The sequence below is a fragment of the Fundulus heteroclitus genome, unplaced genomic scaffold, assembly GCF_011125445.2.
Source record: "Fundulus heteroclitus isolate FHET01 unplaced genomic scaffold, MU-UCD_Fhet_4.1 scaffold_57, whole genome shotgun sequence".
In the NCBI taxonomy this organism is placed as follows: domain Eukaryota; kingdom Metazoa; phylum Chordata; class Actinopteri; order Cyprinodontiformes; family Fundulidae; genus Fundulus; species Fundulus heteroclitus.
In genome coordinates this window covers 1,624,813-1,642,334 of record NW_023397000.1, presented here as the reverse complement: position 1 = coordinate 1,642,334, position 17,522 = coordinate 1,624,813, and the positions used below count along the sequence as shown (strand labels likewise).

General features: G+C 39.4%; 1 long non-coding RNA gene across 5 annotated transcripts; it reads right to left on the bottom strand.

The window, feature by feature from the left end:
- Nucleotides 1–3,057: 3,057 nt before the first annotated feature.
- Nucleotides 3,058–17,434, bottom strand: LOC118561157. 5 transcript variants are annotated; one of them, XR_004929811.1, is made up of 5 exons: nt 16,441–17,434; nt 15,980–16,373; nt 5,998–6,133; nt 3,366–3,678; nt 3,058–3,288 (listed from the first exon to the last, which is right to left on the bottom strand). It is a non-coding gene; the product is annotated as an uncharacterized LOC118561157 (long non-coding RNA). The 5 variants fall into 5 exon arrangements; XR_004929812.1 differs by having other exon boundaries at nt 6,034–6,133; XR_004929813.1 differs by lacking the exon at nt 5,998–6,133.
- Nucleotides 17,435–17,522: the final 88 nt, after the last annotated feature.

Genomic DNA, 17,522 nt, shown 5'->3' with positions numbered 1-17,522 from the left:
GTGGAGAAGGGGATGGAGGTGGGTTGAAACCGGTCGACAGAGTCCAAACCGGACACGCACAGCCACTGCTTGCTCGCTGAGGAGAAGGTCGAGACGAGGATGTGGAGTTCTTTTTAAGATGAACCCAGGATGCTGATTGGCTTTGAGGAGGAGCAGTTCAAAGCTGATTGGCTTGCGTCGGAGGCGGATGAGTCCCTGATTGATGGAGGTAGGCAATAGAGTTTCTTCAGTCTGAATTTTCGCTTAAGCTGCATAACAATCAATATTATTCATTATAACTATTATTCATTGATGATGTCAGATCGACAGATTCAACTTGTTTAAAAAATAGATGACTATTTTGATATATTTTGTTAGTAATTCTTTCTAAAAGCCCAACAAATGTAATGAAAAGCTTCCAAAAAATTTTACAATCTGCCCATAAGCTATTTTTTTCCAGCTCAATGTGTTCAAAAGCCTAATTGGTAGGAAACCTGCCTAATTTGGCAACACTGACTACACTATTGCTATTTGTTTGTTGGTTACAGTAGTCACAGAGCCACTGTTCAGCCTGAAGCATATATACTGGGTGTAATTTGCCAGGGGGGATGGGGGGGATTTACCCCCCCCCCCCTCTGTTTATGACGTCCCCCAACTCTGGTCATTCATGTTTTATCCCTGGGGGATACATTCCCCCCCCCCCCTCTGGTCTGAATGAGTAATATTATGGATTTTTAAAAATGTCAGTTTTAGCGCGTTATTAACGCGTTAACTTTGTTAGACCACAACGCCGATTTTTTTTTTTGTCGCCGTTAATTGCACGTCAAAACACACACACACCGTTCCCTAATGTTTTTTCCCCACCGTGCTCTCCGGACTGTGTTTCTTTTATCCTCAGCGTTTTCCGTAGTTTTAAGGGCGTTAGAGACTGTACAAAACAGAACCACGCTCACTGTTGCACAGACTGTTTATTTTATGCGACTTTGGATTTGTTTTATTCTAAAGGCACTTGTAAATTTCATGAGTCATGGGGTGTGGTTTTTTGGGCACGTTTCAGAGAGTGAAATCGTTTATTTGGGCTCTAAAATAAGTGATGAAACCGCGGTTATTAAGAGACCTGCCTGCACTAGACACTTTGAGTGTATCCAGCTGAAATATCCCTCCGTCATAGGAGCCTACGGTAGTAAATGCAGACAGAGCAACTCTGCACGTATTTTCTGCAGTTTACGGTGCAATAACCGGTGATAACTGCTGAAAGTAGATTACTTGGTGCAGATCACCATTTTGAGCAGACATTGGTTCTGAAGATGAGTTTTTAACATGCTGATAACATTGCAGAAACCCAACCCATAAACTGCACTTTAATGCTTATTAATTTGTTTTCTCTGTATTCTCTGTACATATACATACATATATATATATATATATATATATATATATATATATATATATATATATATATATATATATATATATATATATATATGTACCCCGCCTCTCGCCCAGTGAACGCTGGAGACAGGCACCAGCAACCCCCGCAACCCCATGAGGGATAAAGCGGCTTGGAAAATGGATGGATATATATATATATATATATATATATATATATATATATATATATATATATATATATATATATATATATATATATATATATATATATATATATATATATATACACACACACGTACATACATACATATATATACACATACATACATATATATTATATATATATATATATATGTATATATATATATTTTTTTTTTTTTTTAAGTGTGCCCCCCTAAAAAAATGGAATGCCCCCCTCCCCCCTGTAATTTGTTTGACGGTAGAAATTGGCAAAACCAAGAAACCTTTGGAGTTATTTTTGTGTCTCTGGGATGGGCCAGTTCAAAACAGCAGTAATCTTTTCCTCTGTTGGTCTTACCTGTCTGCCCTCGAGAATGAAACCCAGGAAGGAGACTGCTTGCTGATGAAACTCACATTTTTCAGCTTTGACGTAGAGCTTATTTTCCAGGAAGCGTTACAGGACCAGACGGACATGTTTTTTTATGTTCAGACAGGGACTTGGAATAGATTAAAATGTCATTGAGGTAAACAAACACAAAAACATTGAGAAAATCCCTCAAGACATCATTAACTAAAGCTTGGAAAAAAGCCGGTGCGTTAGACAGGCCAAACGGCATGACTAAATATTCAAAATGTCCAGAGGGTATTTGTTTTTAATGGTTATTTGGTTCAAACCCCTGTAGTCAATGCATGGCCTCAAGGATCCATCTTTCTTGCCTACAAAAAAAATCCAGCACCTAGAGGAGAGGAAGATGGGCAAATGATTACCGCGGCCAAAGAGTCCTTGATGTATTTCTCCACAGCTTCTCGTTCGGGGCGAGAAATATCATACAGCCTGCTACTGGGTAGGGGAGCTCCGGGGAGAAGGTCTATTGCACAATCGTAGGGGCGATGAGGTGGAAGAGAAAGAGCTTTCATCTTTCAAATTCATCTTTTATTTGCTCATTGAGGGCGTGAAAATAGGTGCCTTTTAATGCAGTAGCATTCCAACCTGAAGCGGCTGCTTTTATTCTGAAGTCAAAAGCAAAATCTGCTACCGTCCTTTGCACTTGCTTAATAGTCCACAATTCGTGAGAAGTGGACGTCTTGTCTGAGTCTTGATTAAAGACTTGTTCAAATTCCTTCAGGAATTCATCAAAAGAACAGCCGAAATCAGTGGGCGTGGGAAATCTGGCTTCAGCCCAATCCAAGGCTCAACCAGACAATAGAGAAACAACAAAGGACATTTTAGCACTATCATAGATAAAACTCTGGGGAGAATGGTTGAATATTAAAGAACACTGTAACAGAAAACCTCTGCATTTGCTTATTTCACCAGAAAATTTCTCAGGATTAGGTGGCCTAAAATCAGAAAACCTGGACTGGATTTGTGTCTCAGGACTGGATGCGGAAGCATGAATTGTTGTTGGGGCGGGAGCAGAGGTCTGTCGAAAAGAATCTTGTAAAAAATTAGTTAATTCTTCAAGGCGGCAGTTAGTTTCTGCTTGACGGTTGCTAAGTTCTTGTAAAGCGGAATCATGGTTCTGAATGAGGGAATGTTGTTTAGCTAATGTCCTCCTGAGTGCTTCTGCAGGCCTAGTCTGTTGGCCTGAGTGTTCTGTCATGGTGGCTTCTAATTTCTTAACCCACATGCAGAACACCAGTAGAACAGGAAATCACTTAAATTAGTTTATTTTACAAAGGTGGTTTATGGAGTAGTTGAGTCCTTGCAGGCGGGTTCACGGAGTCATCTGTACACTGAAGAGTAACAGAAGAACTTGGTGAGTTTTTAGGGTGGTTGGATAAAACTTTCAAAGGAGCAAATTTAATCTTACTTTCTTCAGCCAAGCGGTGAGCTCTGTGGATCTGTGGTCCCCGTTTGTTTGTGGATGTTGTGGAGTTATCCAGGTTCCAGCTGTGGAGACTGCGTTGGAGGGCGGACAGGTAACTTCAGATGTGTAGAGCTGCAGAGAAGTAATCCGACTGCCAGCCAGATAATCCAGATAACGTTTGAAATCCAGAACTGTGGAGGTGAAGGAGAACTCGGGCAACCAGTGGGTAACAATCCACGGCGTTACGAGGGAAGAGAATCCAGATGGCCAGAAGTGAGACTTCACTAGGAAGCACCACGGTGTCACGAAGGAACACCTGAGAGAGAGAGGGGCAACAACAACTGTTGCTGAGAGCTGGTTCAGGAGAAATGCAAAGGTTTTAACTCAGGGGGCTCAGAGAACCATTACTAGCAAACACTCAGGCAATGAGTTCTTCTTCTTCTCCTTGAATTTTATTGGCGGTTGGCAAAAAAACGTTATGTGAGCATTACCGCCACCAACTGGTACAGATTGTGGACCACATGACAAAAAAACAAAAAACTATATCCTATTATACAACCTAATTTGTTTCAAAAACTCAAATATAACCTGGTATCCTCTGCTTCCTGATTCCTTTTGCAATAAATCGACAATATCAAGTTTCATTTTCATGTTGCTAAGTTTACTTGTCAACCTGTTTCTCTGAATCCAGTATTTCAAAATAACATGTTCCACTGTCTCATCTTCCCCACAGTCACATTTCTCTGTCTGATGTTTCCCTATCAAAAATAAAGATTAATCCCTTTATTTCTGTTATACCAAAACTAGCATTAATATCTACCCTTACCTTATTTGTACTCTCCTTAGCCATTCTGTCTGCCATTTCATTTCCTTTAATCTCGTTATGTGCCGGAACCCAAACAAAATTTACTACTAACCCCATCATATTTATTCTGTAAAGTGTTTGTTGTATGTCAATTAATATATCTGCTCTACTGTCTGACTGATTATTTTGCAAACTGACTAATGATGAACTAGAATCTGAGCAAATGATAGATTTTAATGGTATTACCTCTTCCACCCATTGAACTGCTAAAAGCAAAGCTAGCATTTCTCCGGTATACACTGAAACTCCATCACTAATCCCTTAATATGAAACTGTGGTATGATAAATACTATCCCTACCCTATTAGCTGTGTTTTTTGATGCATTTGTATATATTTGTATATAATTATAGTATTTATTTAAGTGTTCTTGTTCTATATATTTATTCATAATTTGATATTTATCTTTTTCCTTCTTTTCTAATAATGAAAGATCAACTTTAGCATCAGGAAGTATCCAAGATGGTATTGCTGTTAATGGGACTGTCTGACATATATCTAACTGATTTAAATTAATTTCATTAACTTTATTTTTTTTACCCATCTGTTGGGATTAATGTTTATACTTCATTAACTGATTTATCTTGTTATGATGTATTAATGTAAGCTTACTTCTCCTCCATAAATACTTCGTCGGAACTTTTCTAGATCTTCCTCCACTGGAATACCTGTAATCACCCCTCTTATTACTTTATCCTCTCCCAAAATCTTTACCTGAGTAATCATTTTTTTACAAATACTTTGTGTGCTCATTACTTTATTTTTCTGTTCTTCATTCCTCACTGTAACCAACAGATTCCCAATCTCTAAGGATCTTAGCAAATGTCAGCTCTCCAAACTTCTTTTTTAATTCTCTCGACAGAGCCAACGGACTAAGATGAATACCTTCATCCTCCTTTCTAAACTTTATTATTAGTTTAGCTTCCTCCCTAACTATTCTCTTACACCCTACATTATTTTCATCCGAACTGTTTCCTTCCAGCCTCCGTTTGCTACTTTGTGTCTCTGACACATTGCCTTCTCTTCTCTCTCTTCCCGACCCTCTACTACCACGCACTGGAGTCCAGTCACCTAAATACATTTCATCATCTCCTTCATCCTCAACCTGAGACGCTAAAGCAGTCCAGTCACAAACCAGTTTTTACCAACCGCACACGTTCAGCAACTTTGTGTTGATTCTGCTTCGTCAATTCAAATTCCGCTCCAAGTCAGCCAGTCGCAAGGTGATGACGTCTCCCTTCCCAGAGCCGAACCAGGCGATGAGTTCTTCTTCTCAGTTCCGACAAGATGGCGGAAGTGTAAGACATGTTGCATCGTGCTCTCAGTACCAGAACGTTAATTTGGCAATTATTTGCTAGATTCCCCAACTAACAGTTTGAGAAGAACGTAATTTTTATCAAGTTTTACTACTCCTCTTGAAAGAAAATGCTAAAAGCTGCCCAAAAAAGAGCCAATGAGCATAAGTTGCTCACAACTACCTTGCCTGCGACTGACGACCATAACTACACTGGCACGGAGCCACAAACAGATGCTGAGGAGGATGAATTCCCCCCGCTCCCGGTAACACCAAGTAAGTCACCGGCTGCCGAGAAACCTTCTCCTAGTATTCCTCGAACGGCGAGCAACCTAAATACTGAAGATCCCATTACTATGCTTGCTAACCTGATCAACACAAGAAGTGATGCACTGGAAATGTAGCTGGGACATGTGCTTGAACAAATGGAACTCTTTAAAAAGAAGGTTGACTACATGGAAAAACGTGTAGAGCTCACTGAAAAAAACACCACAGCCTGTTCGATTCGTGTTACCGAGCTGGAGCGCTACAGTCGCCGTTGGAACCTCAGACTTCATGGAGATTTGGAGAAGGAGGACGTAGTGGCGGAGGTGACCCGGGTCTGCCAAGAAATTCTGCCGAGGGAAAAAGAGAGGCTTCAGCTCTTTATTGATGTTGCTCAAAGAGCTGGGAGAAGGTTCGCCGGCAGCTCCCGTCCTCGTCCTATTATCATTCGTTTTGTCGCCAGAAGGTACCGAGACTACATATGGAAAGCAGCTAAAGGCAACGACTTTCTTAAAAAAAATTGTCTTTGTTTTACCGAAGATCTGTGCAAAGAAGACCGCGACTTCCGACGGAAACTATGGCCGTGTTATTGTTTTCACCGTGCCCCGCTACGGTGAAACACCCCGAGGGTGTTTCACCGAGGGTGTTTCATCTAAGTGTGCCATGCAGTTCTGGGATAAACAGCTCGTTCCACTTGACCTCGTTGATATCCTAACAGCCGTCCATCCAGAAAGCTCGGGAAGAGGGGAAATCAGCATATTTTGTAGGTGGTCGCGGTTTCATCAACGGCGTGAAGATCCCTGCAACTTTTGACCCGGTGGAGGAGTAATCTGGAGTTTAGATATTCTGCTTGGTTCACTTTATTGTTCTAAGAATGTAAATTTTAGTGCCAACTAATATTTAGTTCTGTAATAAGGTGCTGGTCCACGATGTTTATGTTACTATTCACCTTCTCTGACCGAGCACTTTTTTCTTGTGCTCTAAATGTTAAATCTTTCATTTATTTCTCTCAATGCCAGGGGGATGCGTAATATGTTAAAAAGGAAAGCTTTGTTTCTATTTGCCAAAAATGTTAATTGTAATTTTTGTTTCTTTCAGGAGTGTCATTCAACTTAGACTTAGACTTAGACTTAGACTTTCTTTATTGTCATTTTGTATACACAGAGTGCATACAGAACGAAATTTCGTTTTCACACAGCTCAGAAATATTGCAGTAACTCTACAGGATACCTTGCAGTGAATTACAGTACAGGATAAAGTGCAGTGATCAATCGCAGTCACTTACAGGATAAATTTCAATTTGCTTCCGGATAAAGTGCAGCAGTGAACAGTAGGCAGTTGAAATGTAAACAATGTAAACCAAATGTAGACAAATATGCAGTAGGGTGCAGCAGTGATTTAAAAGTAGACAGTTGCATTGTACACAGTTTTGCAGTACGTTTCCGGTTAAGGTGCAGCATCAATTTTGCAGGATACGATACAATGTGCAAATGTGCAAATGTGCAAATCAGCGAATCTAGTGTGGTACACTTTTGTACTTCAGCAGTTCAACAGTCTGATGGCAGCAGGGAAAAAGCTTTTGCTGAACCTAGTGGACCTGCAGCGGATGCTGCGGAACCTCTTTCCAGAGGGCAGCAGGGAGAATAGTCCATGGTGGGGGTGTGAGGGGTCCCTGATGATGTTACAGGCTCGAGACACACAGCGCTGCGATGAAATGTCCTTAATGGAGGGAAGAGGAGCCCCGATGATCCCTTCTGCTGTCCTCACCACTCTCCTCACGTTCTTCCAGTCGGAGGCACTGCAGCCTCCACACCACACAGAGAGACAGCTGGTCAGAATACTCTCTATGGTGCTTCTGTAGAAGGTCGTGAGGATGGGCGGGGGCAGGCGGGCTCTCCTCATCCTCCGCAGAAAGTACAGTCGCTTCTGTGCCCTCTTCATCAGTGACGTGGTGTTCACAGTCCAGGTGAGGTTGTTCGTGATGTGCACCCCCAGGAACTTGGTGCTGCTGACCACCTCCACCGCTGAGTTGTTGATGAGCAGTGGAGCATGGTGAGGCCGGTTTTTCCTGAAGTCAACGATGAGCTCCTTCGTCTTCTCCACGTTCAGGATCAGGCTGTTGTCTCTGCACCAACCCACCAGCTGCTCCACCTCCTCTCTGTAGTCCTGGTCGTTGTCGTCTCTGATCAGGCCCACCACCGTTGTGTCGTCTGCAAACTTCACGATGTGATTGGTGGTGAACCTGGGGACGCAGTCGTGTGTCATCAGGGTGAACAGCAGGGGGCTCAGGACGCAGCCCTGAGGGGAGCCCGTGCTGAGGGTGACGACATCAGAGGTGTTCTGTCCGACCCAGACTGACTGAGGTCTGTTGGTGAGGAAGTCTAGCAGCCAGTTTCGTAGGGGTGTGTTGAAGCCCAGATGCTCCAGTTTTCCCACCAGATGTTGTGGGATGATGGTGTTGAACGCTGAACTGAAGTCCAGGAACAGCATCCGCACGTGCGTGTTCTTCTCCTCCAGGTGTGCCAGGCTCAGGTGAAGAGCGGAGGAGATGGCATCCTCAGTGGAGCGGTTCCGTCGGTAGGCAAACTGGAACGGGTCGAGTGTTGATGGGAGACTGGAGACGATGTGTTCCTTTACCAGCCTTTCAAAGCACTTCATCATTATGGGAGTCAGTGCAACAGGCCGGTAGTCGTTGAAACAGGTGACTTGAGGTTTCTTTGGCACCGGAATGATTGAGGCAGACTTGAAGCATGCTGGCACTATGGCTTGGTCCAGCGAGGTGTTAAAAATGTCTGTGAGGACACCAGCCTATATCAACTATTGTTGATGTTAATTTTTGGAAAGCCCAATGGGGAAATTCGATTTGGTTTTCTCATGGTTCTGAGCATTCTGCAGGAGTTATGACATTAAAACATAGATTTAAGGATAATATTATTGCCTCTGAATGTGACCTAATGGGACACTATATCTGTCAGGTTCTTACTTTTGAATACCATCACTTCATTTGTGCTAATATTTATGGTTACAACAACAAAGGAGAGAATGATAAACTATTTCACTCAATAGAGAATTTTTTTTAGTATGCTTAAAGAAATTTAAGATTTAGATTCGGAAAAGCTCTTTATAACCATTATAAAAACTCTGTATCAAAACAACAACAGCTCTATTAAATTAAGGAGTGGCTCCTCTCCCAGATTTAACATCAGCAGAGGAATCAGACAGGGGTGTCCAGTCTCCCCCTACTTGTTTCTTTTGGTAGCTCAGCTTCTGGCAGATCATATTAAAACCAGTCCTCTGAAAGGGTTAATTGTTGCTGAAAAAGAACTTATCCTAACACAACTGGCTGATGACACTACCCTGATCTTAAAGGACAAGGATGAAGTTTCATTAGCGAACCAAGAATTAAATAATTTCTTAAAAGCTTCTGGTCTGCATTTGAATCTCAAAAAATGTGAAATTATAGAAGTTAAAGATTGCACTGAGACATCAATTGAAGGCATTCCAGTTAAAAACTAAGTTGTTTATTTAGGCATAACCATTACAAAAGAACAAAAAAAAAACGTAGCTCCTTAAATTTTGATCCTTTAATTCTAAAAGCTAAAAAGAAACTTAATCAGTGGTTGGTCAGGGATCTTTCACTACGAGGTCGTATTCTATGGGAGGAGATTTTAATACCCTTCTTGATGGAGCTCTTGATAAATGGCCTCCAAGTAGACCTAATGCCTCCAACTCAACTATCAAGAGCTATCCATCCTCATGACTATATGTTCACTTGGAATATTAAATCATCAACAAGGTTGTTTAGGATTGATTTCTGGTTAATATCAAATACAGTAAACAAGGAGGATCTAACTGTTAATATACTTCCTACTCCTCTTACTGAACACAAAGCTATTGAATTGATTTTTAAATCCTCAGGCAAAATACAGTCCTTTTGCTCACCATCATACTGGAAAATGAATAGTTCCTTACTGCAATTTGAAGAAGTCTCTGCAAATATATCAACGTTGTTCAATCAGTATTGGTCTAAAGCCCATGTAGATGCTCAATATAGTCTTAATTGGGAACTTTTTAAATTTGAATCTGGCAAATTCTTGAGAAAATTTTGTAGTAATAGGGTCAAAACTATTAGAGCAGAAGAAAATGATATAATTTCCAGAATTGTTGAGATGTCTTATTCAAATCCATCTACTTTAAGTGATTTAGAACAACAAGAATTAGCCGAATTACAAATTAAGTTAGACGATATGTACATAAATAAAAGTAAAGGTGCATTTGTTAGGTCAAGAAGAAAATGGCTGGAAGGAGAACAAAATACCCATTACTTTTTCAATCTTGAAAAATATAATGCTGTCAATAATTCTATTAGCAGACAAAAAATAACAACTCAACAACTGATGATCCTGATCATATTGCTAAATACTGTTGTTCATTTTATGAAAATCTGTACCAATCTAAACTCTGTCAAATAATTTAATAGTAAAACCCATTTCTAACATCGACCAGAAACGCTGTGAGGAGCCAATAACCGTTCTTGATGCTATTGCACATCTCAAAACCAACAAATCCCCTGGGACCGATGGTCTAAGTGCCGAATTCCATAAACATTTTTCTAATGACCTCGCCCCTTTTTTATTAGAGGTATTTAATGAAAGTATTAAAAAAGTCTCTCTGCTTGCTACTCTCACTCAGGGCTTAACCACCCTTATACCAAAACCCAACAAAGACTCTTTACTTATTGATAATTGGCGACCTATTTGCCTTCTGAATACCGACTATATAATATTAGCCTTGGTGATCGCTAAAAGATTAAAATCAATTCTTCAATTAATCATTGACAAAACTCATTCAGGATTTATGAAAAATCGGCATATCACAAATAACATAAGACTTGTTCTTGATATCTTAGATTATCCTAAATTTTGTTTCTAATAATGGATTTATTTTATTTTTAGACTTTTATAAGGCTTTTGACACTGTAGAACATGGTTTTATATTTCAAAGTTTAGAAAAGTTTGGATTTGGAAAGCTCTTTATAACCATTATAAAAACTCTGTATCAAAACAACAACAGCTCTATTAAATTAAGGAGTGGCTCCTCTCCCAGATTTAACATCAGCAGAGGAATCAGACAGGGGTGTCCTGTCTCCCCCTACCTGTTTCTTTTGGTAGCTCAGCTTCTGGCAGATCATATTAAAACCAGTCCTCTGAAAGGGTTAATTGTTGCTGAAAAAGAACTTATCCTAACACAACTGGCTGATGACACTACCCTGATCTTAAAGGACAAGGATCAAGTTTCATTAGCGATCCAAGAATTAAATAATTTCTTAAAAGCTTCTGGTCTGCATTTGAATCTCAAAAAATGTGAAATTATGGCAGTTAAAGATTGCACTGAGACATCAATTGATGGCATTCCAGTTAGAAACGAGGTTGTTTATTTAGGCATAACCATTACAAAAGAACAAAAAAATCGTAGCTCCTTAAATTTTGATCCTTTAATTCTAAAAGCTAAAAAGAAACTTAATCAGTGGTTGGTCAGGGATCTTTCACTATGAGGTCCTATTCTACTTAGTAAGGCTGAAGGCATCTCTAGGCTCATTTATGCTGCTCAGGCTTTAGATCTTGATAAAAGCACTGAAAAAGAAATTGACAAATTGCTCTTTAACTTTGTTTGGAAGAATAGGATCCATTACATTCGAAATTCTACTTTAATTAACTCATATGAAAATGGAGGGCTTAACTGTTTATCTTTCTCCACCTTAAATAACACTTTCAAAATAAATTGGATTCACCAGTTCTTCGCATCTCAAACTTATATATGGAATACTATTCCGTATTACATTTTTTTCAAAACTTGGGGGTTTAACCTTCTTCCTGTTTTTTTAATTTTGATGTATATAAACTTCCTATCAAACTCTCTAATTTTCACCGGCAGGCTTTTTTTGTCATGGTCACTTATCTACAAGCACAACTTCTCGCCTCACCGGTACTTTATTTGGAACAATAAGGAGATCCTGTACAAGAAAAGATCTTTGTTTTTGGATTCGTGGTTCAGTCATGACATTACTCTGGTTGATCAACTGTTCAATGACAATGGCACTTTATTGAATTATGAGCAGTTTCTCTCTAAATTTAACCTTACTACTTCTTCCGGAGAATATGCAAAAGTTTTTGGAGCTATTTCATCTGGGATCTGCATGTTATGCAGACAGAGGCCAAGACTCAATTAATCTTCATCTCCCTCTCTGACTCCTATGGACTCTCCTGTTGGCAAAATATGTCTCACCTCATCTCTTCATAAGAACAATAAGTTAATCAGATCCCTCTTTCAGAGAGAAGTGGCGTCTGTTCCAAGTGTCGTATCATATTGGAACCGTTTTGTGACGGATGTGCCCTGGAATCATACTTGGCTGTTACCTAATCACTTTCTCCTCACTAACAAGGTGAAGGAAGTCTCATTCAAACTCATTCACAGGATTTATCCCGCCAAAGACTACCTAAAAAAGTTAAAATCAGATATTCCTGTGAACTGCACCTTTTGTGACCTTCTCCCAGAATCTATTACACATTTGTTCTGGGTGTGCCAATACTGGAAGTCTTTTTGGCAACAATTTTGTAACTATGTGGATTCAAATATTTTAAAAAACTTTCAGCTTTATTGGAAAAACGTTTTATTTGGCTTTCAACTACAAAGTAAAATGCTTCCCAAACCTTTTCTTATCAATCTTTTTATTATCTTGGCCAAATTTCATTTGCATAAATTTAAATTTCTAAAAAAAAGCCAAACTTTAATGTTTATTTAATAGAAATCAGGCAATATTTTCATTCTATTCAACTCTCTTCTCATGAGAAGGCGCAAAAAACCATAACAATCTGTTCCCAACTAAAAATTCTGGACAATTTAATATTGTAGAAGATATGTTTATTGGTAGAATACATACACACGTGTGTATGTGACACTCCCCAACGCATATGTTTGTTAATTTGTTTGTCTTTCCTCCTGACTGTATTTGTCTATTGTGACATACCCCCTGGCATATTTGTTTACTTGTATATTTTATATATATTTATTGACTTTAAGTGAAATTAAAAAAAAGATGAGTTCTTCTTCTTATTCTTGATTTTTTTATTGGCGGTTGGCAAAAAACGTTACCGCCACCAACTGGTATGGAGTGTGGACCGCATGACAAAAAAAAAAAAAAAAAACTAAATCCTATTATACAACCTACTCTGTTTCAAAAACTCAAATATGACCTGGTATCCTCTGCTTCCTGATTCCTTTTGCAATAAATCAACAATATCAAGTTTAATTTTCATGTTACTAAGTTTACTTGTCAACCTGTTTCTCTGAATCCAATATTTATTACAATTCAAAATGACATGTTCCACAGTCTCATCTTCCCCACAGTCACATTTCCCTGTCTGATGTTTACCTATCAAAAATAATGATCTATTCAATCCAGTGTGTCCCATTCTAAGCCGTGAAATAATTATCTCTTCTCTCCTCTTCCTTTCTGTTATTCTCATTTGTCCAATTCTCTTTTGTATTTTATAAAACCACCTTCCTTTCTTTTCTTCATCCCATAACTTTTGCCACCTCTCTTTTGCTTTTTGTTTAATTATACCCTTTATTTCTGTTATACCAAAACTAGCATTAATATCTACCCTTACCTTATTTGTACTCTCCTTAGCCATTCTGTCTGCCATTTAATTTCCTTTAATTAAATGATTCTCAGTCACACCTGTTATCATTTACCAGCCAATTAGCCAGACCCTTGTTCCACCTGTGAAGTGTTCTATTTAAACCTGCCTCTGCCTTCAGTTCAGCACTGGGCCGTCATCATTCCACACCTCTCCATGCCAGTCCCCGGTTTTGCCTTGGAAGATTTGTTTTTCTTGTTTAAGGTTAGTCCTGCCAGTTTCTATTGACTCATACTTTGCTGTTTGTGCCCGGAGAAGTTCTGCTCTGTGTCATGGTGTCTCCAGAGAACTGCTAACTGGACTAGCCACCCTGGAGAAGCTCAGCTCTGTGCTCTGGTGTCTCCTAAGTTCTGCTAACCTGACTAGCCACCCTGGAGAAGCTCAGCTCTGTGCCCTGGTGTCTGCAAACAAACTGCTAACCTGCTGTGGCTACTGGGGCTGCTAGCCGAGCAGAACTGAGTATTTCCGGCTGCCTGGAGAGTCGTGACTCTCTTTCACGCCGGACCGTCAGCTCCTGCCATCACCTACATCCCTGACCTTCTGCAGCCCTGAACCTCCGGTCTTCATCATCCGCCATCCAGCACACTTCCTTTAAATAAAAACTCTTAAACTTTAGTCCCGTGTGCGCGTCCTGAGTTCATCGATAAACAAACCTTGACATTAACCACTTGTACTGAAGGAGTTTCATGCTTGTATTGATTGATTGCTTTTGGGCCTTTACGCATGCAGTATTCCAGTCCGCTACTTGTATCTCTTCTCGAATGTCAGCTCTCCATGCATCCAATTTATCTGCAGTGGATTCCTCATCGTGCCTTAGTAAAGCTCTATAAAATAAAGAAATATGACCTCTCTAAATTTCCTAGCACAATATTCTCTAGGTATGATAGCGGTGGTTTGGATTCAATTGTTTTGTTTTGACATGTTTAATTTGTAAATACTTATAAAAGTGTTTCTTTGGAATGCTATATATTTGGCATAACTGCTCAAATGTAAGAACCCTGTCCTCATAAAGATCTGCCATTTTCTGTACACCTTTATTTGCCCAGATTTTGAAACCTCCATCAGCTGTCCCTGTCTTAAAATCTGTTCCCCCAGATGGGTGAGAGGAAATGGAAGGGGTATCTCCAATATATTGATGGGCCCTATACCAAACATCAATTGTATTTCTCAGAAAGGGATTTTGTCATTTTTATTAGTTGCTTCGGTTTTACGTAATAAATACATTTAATCTAAGGTTTGTTATTAATTGTTAAATTTTTATCCATGCTGGGGGTGTTTCGGTTGAAAAGTAAAACATAGCTGAACGTAGCTTAATTGGAGAAAACTTAATGTATTCACAATTAATCTGCTAGGGCGAGATGTGGTGCAAACCACATCTTAAGGATGGGGTTTGGAAATAAGGATTCATAGATCACTGGGTGATATAATTTAACAAACACTGCGTCCTAAATTTGGAAAAGGTGTAGAAAATGCAATAGTAATGATAATGGATAAATGAAAATGTAACAGTCACTCCGAGTAATGTCTGCTTAAATTTTTTCAAGGTTAAACTAAACACATGAGAACCGAGAACAGGATACTTACTAATGGGTTGAATTACATGAGGTTAAAATTGTGCTTAGGTGTATTATCAATGAAACAAATGTTAAATGAATGAAACAGGTTTAAAGTCTAATAAAATGGTTATCTAGAGCTGTATGAAGCAGTTAAATGATCAGGGGGAGATGTTTTTAAAGAGGAACAATGAGTTACTGTTCACGTCATACTATATTTTAAAGGTTTTGTTTCAAACAAAATTCAAACAGGGGGACATACAATACAACCAGGGTGAATTAGAAAAACTGTCTGTTAAAACCAACAGAAATTATTAAAAATAGACAACTAATGGGGATAGAATTGCTCTTCGCTTTAGGTGGAGGGCGTATTCAATTAGAAGTCCTTTGGTTTGATGCACGTCAAGCTGAAATTGATTCACAGAACCACTTACTGTCTCCGCCCTGGGCTACACCCACTTCCTGAATAGCAGCCAAATATGACTTTGTGTGCACTAGGGGCATGCACACACTTCCTTTTTCTCAGCTGAGCTTTTCAAAATAAGATAGAAGATACATAGGGCTGCTTCTGATTAACATCACAACAATATTCTGGTAATCTACATAGTGGAGCTTTCTTTTACAAACTTAATGTGGCAACCTGGGGGGTGGATGGATTTTCTTTTTTTTTTATGAAACCCAAATGTAAGATGTTAAAGTTAATATGGGATACGACAACGCCACCTGGAATAATTCCAGGAAAATAAAATAGTAAGGACACAGGTAAGTTCTACTGGAAATGAGACAGGATTCAAATAGTTTTACAAAAGTTTATTAAACACTATACGTCTTTTGTTTAAAAAGAATCACAATAATCTGCAATTGAATGGTTAAAACAGTGAATGTATTTTTATTTAAATTGATTATAAAATATTTTAAATTTCAAAAGGAAACTGAGGCTTACCAGTGGGGGGGGGAAGAGTGGTGAGAAAAGGGGCAACGTCCAGTGAAGAAAAGGGATCACCCTGGACACTACAAAAACACGGCAAACAAAAAAAGAAGGTGCTCCAACAAAACACACAAAACAAGACACCGCCACCAGGGATCACCACCGCCACCACAGAAGCCTCAGTCCCTAAAAGAAAGGCAAAAATGAAACGATATGAGTAAAACAGTGGTACAATAGCACTACAATATTGCACTTTTTCCGGATGGTAGTGTCATCAATGCTCCCGGCAGCAGGGGGAAAGTCCAGATAGGTCCTTTTAAGAATTTCTTTAGGCGAAACAGTTCTTTATAGGCAAAACAGCAGCGAGTGTCAAATCCAGTATTATGGTGGTCAAAGACTCATCAGGAAGCTAAAAAAATAGAGCAGATCATCAATACAACTGCTGATGAAAACTAGTATTTATGATAGCCGCTTACCTGTTTCATTACCAGGCTGCCAAATAAACGGAGTCACAATTCCGCCTATGCAGCGCAGCTGTAACAAAATGCTGTGTGAAGGCTTTATTTATATGGGGTGGATGTTATCTAGCCACGCTAGCCCTTACCTTCCCAGCACCAAGCAAACACAAACAGATCAGTCCAGGTTTTGGAGGAGCAACGAAAGAAGCTAAACAGAGCAGACCAAACTACATTAATAACTAAGATTAAAGCTAACAAACAAAGAAACAGCCACGCTCACCCAGCACAGTTCAGCAGACACAGGAACCAAAATGATACGACGTCATGACGCAAGCAACTTCGTGGCAGGTGGGTACCTGCTTATATGCAGCAGCCGAAATAGACCTTAAAGTGGCAGCGTACCATTTATGCTGCTACATTAAGGGTTTTCTATTGGGGTTTTTCAGAAAAATACGAAGTATTTTAGAGCTAGTTCAGCAAGAAGTTTCTAAAAGGTTTTAATACAATTCTTTGTTGAGATTTAGTGTGTTAAATGAGGTGAGATGAACCTTGACACAGTAACTATGAAACTAATAAAATTATAAAATTATGCTACAGAGACCTTTCAACTGTCAGACATTGAAAGGGGAGACACACATGGGAGAAAAAAAACGCTGCTGACAAAGTTGAACTTTAAGATTTATCCTTTAATAAAGGGGTAATGCAAGATCTAATGATTACAGTGCAGGAGGTCAAGCTGAGAGAGTTTTGGATAAATGACACGAGATTGGGAGTCTTGATAAGAACACTACTTACACTTTGTTTCTGTTCCTCAACAGAAAACAAAGCCTGGTGTCTGCCAACCATTTTCACAGGGCATTTTACTGGAAATAAATTGCTCATTGCCCAAGCCAGAACTGAACACTCACTGCTATCCGGCTCAATGTTTTTTTTTTCAAGCAGAGGAGCAAGAAAAGGACTTAAGTAGGTTGGCAGGAACAAACCAAAGAACTATGATTTTTTTTCTATTTTTACAACGAAGGAAGTTTGCCTGCAAACCCTGAGCTGACCATTTATGCGCGAATAGATTCACGTCTGACACGTGCTCTGACTGGCCTGAC